The sequence below is a fragment of the Tachyglossus aculeatus genome (genome assembly GCF_015852505.1).
Source record: "Tachyglossus aculeatus isolate mTacAcu1 chromosome 12 unlocalized genomic scaffold, mTacAcu1.pri SUPER_6_unloc_4, whole genome shotgun sequence".
Taxonomy (NCBI): domain Eukaryota; kingdom Metazoa; phylum Chordata; class Mammalia; order Monotremata; family Tachyglossidae; genus Tachyglossus; species Tachyglossus aculeatus.
This window is the reverse complement of record NW_024044831.1, coordinates 4,589,476-4,599,060: the sequence shown is the minus strand read 5'-3', so window position 1 is coordinate 4,599,060 and position 9,585 is coordinate 4,589,476. Positions and strand designations below refer to the sequence as shown.

Below are 9,585 nucleotides of genomic sequence, written 5' to 3'. Positions count from 1 at the left end.
GTGGGGACGATCAGGCACAACCCAGATCGGTCTCGAGGGCCTCAAATGGAGTAGAGAAGCAGCATGGTCCAGTGGACATAAAGCGGGTTCTAATCCCATAACCTCTACTTGTCTGCAGGGTGACCCTAGGCAAATCACTACACTTCTCTGGGCCTCACTTCCCCTATCTATCAGATGGGGATTGAGATGGTGAGGCCCACATGGGACAGGGATTGGGTCCAACCTGATTACTCGCCACCTACCCCAACACTTAAAACAGTTCCTGGCACTTGGTGCTTAACACTTCAGGCCTTCAACACTTTTTAATTGAGAGTGAATCAGGATTATTTGAGGTGGAAAAGGAGAAATTGGCTTTCTGCAAAACACCTCCTGAATTGATTTCACTACCCCCAGTCTTTAGTGCCTGAAAAAAGGAATATTACAAATGCAAAAGGAGAACTTGCTTCTTTCAGAAATTATCCCATTAATTTGTCCACCACAGGTCTTCAAGACCTGAAGACAACGTATAGGAGATGGAAAGGGAGAAATTGACTTGATACAAAAAAATCTCCTGCTTGTATTTCTCTACCTATGATTATCGAGGCCTCCAAAGAGAATATTTGAGGTGAAAAAGGAGAAATTTGCCTCATGCAAAATAATCTCCAGACTTTAAGTACTCTTACCTAAACTTTTCAAGACCTGCAGAGTCAGTGTATTCAGTGTATGGTTTACGCAAAAAAAAACCCAAAACAAACCAAAAAACCCCTCTAATTTGTTTCTCTACCTATGGACTGTAAGGCCTGCAAAGAGAACGTTTGAGGAGTTAAAGGAATTATGACACAGATGCAGATTTCCTCTTTTTTTAACAACCTCATCCTTACCATCCTTGTGTTTTATTCTAACATTGTGAGCCCCTGGAGGTCCAGGGATCTTGTCTATCTCTCACTTGTGTATTTTCGTCCCCAGTAATTAGCAGAGAGCTCCACACACCGTAGTTTTTTAATAAATACTATTGCTATTACTACTACTATTACCTCTCCTCTTACTATGTTGCCGACTTGTACTTCCCAAGCGCTTAGTACAGTGCTCTGTACACAGAAAGCACTCAATAAATACGATTGATTGAATGAATGAATGAACAGTTACCAAGAGAGAAAAAAACCCACGTTTTCCGGATTCAATATGGGCTTGCCCAGGCAGGTGTCCACTTGGGCCACCAGGCGGGTAGGTCAGACTCAAACCCTTCAGAATGGGAGAGGAACGGCTTCCTTCTCAGAGCCGTTGGGTAGGGTCAGGGTCGGAATCCAGGCTGCGGCCTTGTAGCCCAGGACACTGGACCCAGGATTTTTCCCAGGGTGCACTGCGGCCATGGAACCCATCGCCACATTCCAGAGAAGTACAGGCTCTACCAACTCTGTCGAATTGTGCTCTCGCAAGCATTTGATACAGTGCTCTGCATGCAGTAAGCCCTCAATAAATAGCACCGACTGCCACTGAATTAAAAACCATCTTTTTAATCAATGTTCTAGGGGACTCGAGAAAAACTTCCCTAGAGCCCCAGAGTCAAGACGAACTACTTGAAAAACTGGGAAGGGACTTCGAGGCCCCTGTCAACTTGGCCGTATTTTGGATAAAAAAAAAAAATAATAATAATGGCATTTGTTAAACGCTTACTATGTGCAAAGCACTGTTCTAAGCGCTGGGGGGATACAATGTGATCAGGTTGTCCCACGTGGGGCTCATAGTCTTAATCCCCATTTTTACAGATGAGGTAACTGAGGCTCAGAGAAGTTAAGTGACTTGCCCAAGATCACACAGCAGACTTGTGGCGGAGCCGGGATTTGAACTCACGACCTCTAACTCCAAAGCTCGGGCCCTTTCCCCTGAGCCACGCTGTGGATTGTGAGGTCGATTCTTTTGTAAACCTCATGGACGTGTTTGAATTTCCTTGAAGACTTTTTCATACCATTTATCTTTAGAAAAACAGATTGGAATGGGATAGGAGAAAATCCAAACTCCTCAAGGGCCATACAAGCTGGAAAGCACACCCCGGGTTACTCAGAAACTCAAGGTGCCCAGAAGACCGACGCCACCCCTCAAGCCCTTCCTGTGCCAGGTCGAGCTCTTGGGGATCCAAACGACAACACAATTGGATGCATGGAAATGATGCTTACTATCTCTTTGCAGGAACCTATTGTTTGTTAATGCACTTCTTAAGCACTTACTATAAGCCAATAACTGTAGTATGCCCTGGGGTAGGTAAAACATGGTCAGTCCCTGTCCCACATTGGGCTTACACTCTAAATCCCTATCTTTCAGTTGAGGTAACTGAGGCACAGAAAAGTGAAGTGACTCACCTTAGGTCACCCAGCTGAGAAGTGGCAGAGCCAGGATTAGATCCCAAGTCCTCTGACACCCAGTCCCATGCCCTATTCTTTAGGTCATGTTGCTTCTCTAATTTTCTTTCAATCTGAACGTCTTCCAAGAACAATCAACCAATCAGTGATATTTATCTTTTGTTTGATTGATCAATTCCAGCTCTCCCACATACCTGTTGGGCACTTCACTTCTCTGTGCCTCTCTTCTCCCTCATCTGCAAAATGTGGATTCATTTTGTTCTCCCTCCTATTGGGATAGGGGTGCATGGACTTGGGAGGTACCTTTAGATGAGATCTTCTCCGTCCTCTCAAGTGGTAATCCATCCACCTGGGCTACGGACCTCATTCTCTTTCATCTTATGAATATTCTCACCCCTTCCCTCCTCCCTTTCTTAACTTCCATCTTCAACTGCTCACTCTCCACTGGTTTCTTCCTCTCTCCCTTCAAACATGCCCACGTCTCCCCCACCCTAAAAAACCCTCTCTAGACCCCACTGCCCCTTCTAGTTATTGCCCTATCTCCCTCCTACCCTTCCTTTCCAAACTCCTGGAATGAGTCATCTACACTAGCTGCCTCAAATTCCTCAACTCCACCTCTCTCCTGGACCCCCTCCAATCTGGCTTCTGTCCCCTGCATTCCACCGAAACTGCCCTCTCAAAGGTCGCCAATGACCGCCTTCTTGCCAAATCCAATGGCTCCAACTCTATCCTAGTCCTTCTCGACCTCTCAGCTGTCTTCGACACTGTGGACCATCCCCCTCCCCTCAACACCTTATCCAGCCTAAGTGGTTTGCATGTTTTTTAGACTGCTGCTTGACGCTTGAGTAGTTGGGTAGTTTGGAGACATCCAGAGCTCATCTCTGGAGATGACATTCATGCTGCCATAGGGAAGGAAACCTTAAGCAGAAGGAAGTGAAGGGGAAAAAAATTCAGGTTAAGGCACTTAGCTCAACTTGACTGCCTTAGGTAAGCCTTCACTAATTGAATTTAGTAACAGTACAAACACTGATTTTACAGAATTCTTCAGTGTTTCATCAGTCACTCTGTAACATCATTGACATGACTGTCAGCGCCTTTTGTGGGAGCGTGTAGGATTTGACTTTTCATCCTTCTTTACTGTCAGAATATGTTTCCAAGATGTGCCAATAAAATGTACACGAATATCAGTCACTGAACTGTGGAAATCTTGTTGTTCTGGAGGGCTCTCAGGAAAAAATTCAACTTATCAAGTTGTATTTTTATTGTATTCATTCATTCAATCATATTTATTGAGCACTTACTGTGTGCAGAGCACTGTACTAAGCGCTTGGGAAGTACAGGTTTGCAACATATGGAGACAGTCCCTACCCAACAGTGGGCTCACAGTCTAGAAGGGGGAGACAGACAACAAAACAACACATATAAACCAAATAAAATAAATAGAATAAATATGTACAAGTATTGTAGAGCTGGTATTCTTAAAATCCAGGGTCTGCTTTGTTGCAAAACATTGGGTTAAAGAAAAACTTGCACTGGGGTCACCATGGAGTCCATTGATAAGCCCCAACGAGTACAAGACATTTCTTCCACCTCCACCATATCCTGTATGCCAACAAACTCGGATTCTCTAATTCGTTCATTCAATCATTCATTCAATCGTATTTGCTAAGTGCTACTGTGAGCAGAGCACTGTACTAAGTGCTTGGAAAGTACAATTTAGCAATAAAGAGAGACAATCCCTGCGCACAAAGGAGTTACAGTCTAGAAGAGGTCTACAGACATCAAAACAAGTAAACAGGCATCAATATAAATAAAAAGAATTGTAGATATGTACAAATATGCACAAGTGCTATGGGGCCGGGGGGCGGGGGTGGGTGTTAGAGCAAAGGGAGCAAGTCAGGGTGATGCAGATGGGAGAGGGAGCTGAGGAAAAGGGGGACTAAGTCTGCGAAGGCCTCTTGGAGGAAGTGAGCCTTCAGTAGGGTTTTGAAAGGGGGAAGTGTGATTGTTTGGCATATTTGAGGAAGGAGGGTGTTCCCGCTCAGAGGTAGGACGTGGGCCAGGGGTAGACAGTGGGACAGGAGAGAAAGTAGCACTGTGAGAAGATCAACACTAGAGGAGTGGAGTGTGTGGGCTGAGATGTAGGAGAGAAGGGAAGTGAGGTAAGAAGGGGCAAGGTGATGGCTTTGAAGCCAACAGTGAGTTTTTGTTTCCCTAATCACATTCCAGCCACAATACATAATGCAAACATGTGATTGGTTGGAATTCTGTGCACTCGTAGGTTCGGCTAAAAAAATTTTCTAGTACGGATTTATGGATTTAGAGATTAACATATAGCCATCCTTTGTGTTGATGCTACTGACAATGAAAATCTAGCCATGCTTAAGGAAGAGACCAAACAGTCCAATACGAAACCAAAACCCTTTTCTATTCTGTGTTCCCAGAAGGATAGATCCTTGCTGGGTGACTCATAAACCTACTAATAATTATGGTACTTGTTAAGTGCTTTTTATGTGCCAAGAACTGTTCTTAGCACTGGGTTAGATACAAATTAATCTGGATGAACACAGTCCCAGTTCCACACTGGGATCACATTCTTAGACCCCCTCCTTCCTCTCCTCCTTCTCCCCCTCCCCATTCCCCCCGCCTTACCTCCTTCCCCTCCACACAGCACCTGTATATATGTATATATGTTTGTGCATATTTATTACTCTATTTATTTATTTATTTTACTTGTACATATTTATTCTATCATTCTATTTTATTATTCTAAATATATTGTTAATATGTTTTATTTTGTTCTCTGTCTCCCCCTTTAAGGCTGTGAGCCCACTGTTGGGTAGGAACTGTCTCTATATGTTGCCAATTTGTACTTCCCAAGCGCCTAGTACAGTGCTCTGCACATAGTAAGCGCTCAATAAATACGATTGATGATGATGATGATGAAGTGGTGGAGCCGGGATTTGAACCCATTACCTCTACTCCAAAGCCCATACTCTTTCCATTGAGCCACGCTGCTTCTCTGTATAGTATATATATATAGTATATTATAGTATATATATAATATACTATATGTGTGTGTTTATTACATGGACAATAATTATGTTCCTTTCTAATTTTTCTGTGGGTTTATAAATGATGAAAGGTGTATGAACTGATGAAAGGTGAATGTGAGCTCAAGAAATAGACATTGCAGTGCAGCAAGGGGAAAATTTTTCCCTCAGATGATATCGGAGCCAGAGACCGATGTTTCAGTCTTTCACCCTGGACTTCTGTAGAACAGGGACTACATTCCCACGGAATCCCACAGAAGGAAAGGAAAACTCAGTTTGCCTACACACTCCACACACCGACAACACTCACGCATCTTCTGTCATGGAATCATGCTGTGCCTGTCAGAGGAATGTTCCCTACTGTACCATATAAAACCCCAAATGGATGTAAGGGTTACTAATAAATGATGCGTTCCCTGCCCATAGCGGACTGTCCCCTAGTCCGCCCATGCCTGACTTCCACAACCCCTCCCCACCATACCTGTTCTTCTCACCAACACCCCAGTGAGACCAACGGCCTCAATAATAAGTACTTCTTAAGCACTTGGTATGTGCCAAGCACTGTTGGAAGCACTGGGTTAGATACAAGCAAATCAGATTGGTCAGGTTTGAGTCCCACATGGGGCTCCAACTCTTAATCCCCATTTACAGATGAGGTACCTGAGACCCAGAAAAGCGAAGCCACTTGCTCAAGGTCAGCCAGCAGATGTGTCGGCATCAGGGTTAGAACTCAGTTCTCCTGACTCCCTTGCCAGTGGTTTATCCGGTAAGCCACACTGCATCCCCCCAGCAGGAGGGAGCACTCACGCCTGACATGCCCAGGGCCCAAAATCCAATGCTGGCCAGGATCAAGCCCAGGCCCAGCAGGACAGATGAAAGACCCCCCTTCCCACATTGAGCCTCCAGGAGGCCTTCACAGACCGAGCCCACCTTTTTCCTCTCCTCCTCCTCCTGCCTTCTCTATGGCACCCCCACCCGACCCCCTTCCCCTCCCCACAGCACCTGTGTATATTTGTACACATTTATTACTCTATTACTTCTATTAATGTTTAAATAGCTATAACTCTATTGATTCTGATGGTTTTAGCACCTGTCTCCTGTCTACTTGTTTTGTTTTGTTGTCTGTCTCCCCTTTCTAGACTGTGAGCCCGTTGTTGTGTAGGGACCATCTCTATATGTTGCCGATTTGTACTTCCCAAGCACTTGGTATAGTGATGTGCACACAGTAACCTCTCAATACATACGAATGAATGAATGAACGACCCAGCTTTCCTGCAGGAAGAACCATTTATTTTCAACAAGCCCAGGATGGAGAATGAAGTTGGACGCTGTGCTCCGGGGAGAACTGGCTGATTCCCCCGGAGTACAGGAAGGCCGCTGGTTGAATGGTCATCTTTGTGCAGTGTTTAGAGGGCCCTGGGCCTAGTCGACCCGGGGCCCAGGAAGACGTCTTGAGGGCGATATGTGAGGAGCTGGGGGGTGAGCCCCACGTATTAATATGGTAGAGAAGGGAGCGAGACTCTCAGGAAAGGGCGGTGTGGTGTTCCTGGATGCTGAGCTCCACTTTCATAGCTGCTTTGAGCCCGTTGTCACCCAAGCCTTGGGACTGATGTTGGACTGTTGGCCTTTGCCAAGAGAACTGAGCCACATCTTCAGCTTGGCTGAAAACGAAGCTTGAGGTGACGACTGGTTGCTCTTGCTGATCCTTGCTGGGCCCAAGGTGGAAGAAAAGGGGCCCCAGGATTTGGCTGCTCCTGGGACCTTTGCTGCCAGGGCAGAGACAGAGGTCCTGCTGTGGTTTTTAGTGTCCTTCTTCCCTTTCTTTATAGGCGTGATGGCTCCCAAGTGGCCTGCAGACGTGGGAGGGCCGAGGGATGAGTTGATGGGGAGGGAACCTGGCTCATCGTTCTTCGGTCCCGGGGCCCGCAAGGTTTGGATCTGAGGTCTGGCCCCGTTCCATGCTTCCTGGGAGTGGTGGCGCTCTCTGCTGCCCATTGGAGCCTGGTGGAGTTCAGCAGCTGTTAATACATGGGCCTTCTCAGATGTCTCCCCATTCACCCAGTCAGCCACACCACAGCCAGGATGGTCTCCAGTAGGGGTAGGCTCATGGCCTGGTCTCGCGGCCAGCCGGATCAGCCCTAATGGGGACACCGTGACAGGCCCAGTTAAGTAATGTATGAGAGAAAGCCCAGAAAGAAAAGCCACGTGCTTTCTCTTCAAGAGGGTTTCCAGGGCCTTTACTATTCTTTGGACTGGTCGTCAGCCTTGATTTTTCCCTGGTGTTCCCGTGGTCCCGACTTCAAACTGAGCTTCAGGAAGGACTCCACCCTCCTTTCACACCATGTAACCGGCCTCTGTGTTCTCTGGTGTCTGTGTTCAGGGACCCTGGAGTGGAGGAAGGTGGGATGGCTGGTGGAATGGCTGGGTCCGGATATCTGGGGCTGGAGAGAGCTGGGGCGCTCAGTGAAGAAGGAGGAGCTGGCGGCGGTGAGGTGCCAGTATCGTCCCTCCCGCTGTGTCCCACGAAGTAGATTTCCCCAGCAATAGACTGATGGCGCTTTGCATCAGTGTTGTCTTCTAGTGCCCACTATTCACTTTTCAGCCTGGGGGAGTCCTCGAGTCTCAGAACCTTAGATATGCCATCCGTGAGTTCTGGCACACTGTGGCCCGAGTCATTAATGTGGCCAGGGTCCTTGATCAGTAAGGACCCCGGGAGGCTGGACATTCCATGGCAGAAGCCTCTCCTCTCAGGAAAGTCGTACTGGGCATCATTTGGGTGGGTATCCTGCCCTCCCACCTGGAGCATGTGGCTCTCTGGATATCTCTGGTTCTAGGACTATGCCTCGGCTTCACTATGCCAGGGAGAGGGGCCAGTGGAAGCGGTTGGAATTATCAGACCCAGGGGGCCGTGGCTGTTTGGGCTGAGGTGAAGGGGCTGGCAGGAGGTCATGGTCCCTCTAGTCTTAGTCTGCAACTTGGCAGATTTTGGCTCTGTTTCCTCATGGGATTCTTTTTCAGGACATGCCATTTGCCCGTGGCCAGAGCAAGCGAAGTGAAGCTCCCTTCAAACGTTGATCTTTCTCCTCCAGCTGTCGAGTTGGAGGTCCTTTGCCTTGAGAGAGAATCGGTTCTCTTAAGTTAGAGGAAAGTTTGGTCAAGGAGGAGGACTTAAGTAGTCATGATCTGCTCTTCCGGGCAGGTTGAGTTCCTGACTCCGGGCCTCGGCTGAAAGACGCCCTGGGCCAAAACATCTTCTCCCTGACGGTAAAGGGCAGTGAGTGTATGGAGCAGATAGGTCTGTCTCACGAAGACACGCCCTGAACCTTCTCTCTGAGGTTCTGGCAGGCTGTACAACGATTTATCAGAGCCCCTGTCTTTGTAGTGCCTGTAAAAGAATACCCACTCTTTCCATCTGAGGGGAAGAAGTTTCCCATAACTGACAGACCCGGCGCTCACGCTTTGGCGCTTCAGCAGCTGGCTCTTGGCCTGCTTCTCTTTTCTAGAAGGAAACCCACCCCCTCCATGACCCTCAAACCTAGATAGGGACCACCGCTGACAGAATAGACACTGGGATTTGACCCCAGCTGGTGTGATCAATCAATCAACCAATCAATCAATCGCATTTATTGAGAGCTTACTGTGTGCAGAGCACTGTACTAAGTGCTTGGGAAGTACAAGTTGGCAACACATAGAAACGGTCCCTACCCAACAGTGGGCTCACAGTCTAGAAGAATGGCTCTGGTGTGTGGCCATAGCCAAGAGCACTACGAAATACGTTCGGGTCTGAACAACAAAGGCGTGGAGGTTGTTGCCTGATGGAGGGCAGCGGAAGGAGAGCATGTGGCAGGGGCAGAAACTTGACCATCAAAGAGAGGAAATTTCCTTCTCCAGGCACCTTTCAGGACAACACAAATCAATGTTCGAGCTGAGGACAGGGGCTCCAGGATAATGTTCCGGGCTGGGAGTCAACAGGACTTCCTCTAAACCTGACTCCTCCATTTGCCTACTAGGTGAACTCAGACAAGGCACTTCACTTCCCTCTACCTCAGTTTCCTTATCCGTAAACTGGAGATTAAATACATGCACACTCTCTTCATTATACTGTAAGCCCCATTTGGGACAGGGACTGTGTCTGATCTTGTTAACTTATATCTACCTCAGCACGATACTTGGTACATGGTACAGGATTATGGTTA

At 47.4% G+C, this 9,585-nt stretch overlaps 1 pseudogene; it reads right to left on the bottom strand.

Annotated features, from left to right (window-relative positions):
- Positions 1 to 6,683: 6,683 nt before the first annotated feature.
- Positions 6,684 to 8,417, bottom strand: LOC119921673 (annotated as a pseudogene).
- Between the last annotated feature and the right edge of the window lie 1,168 nt (positions 8,418 to 9,585).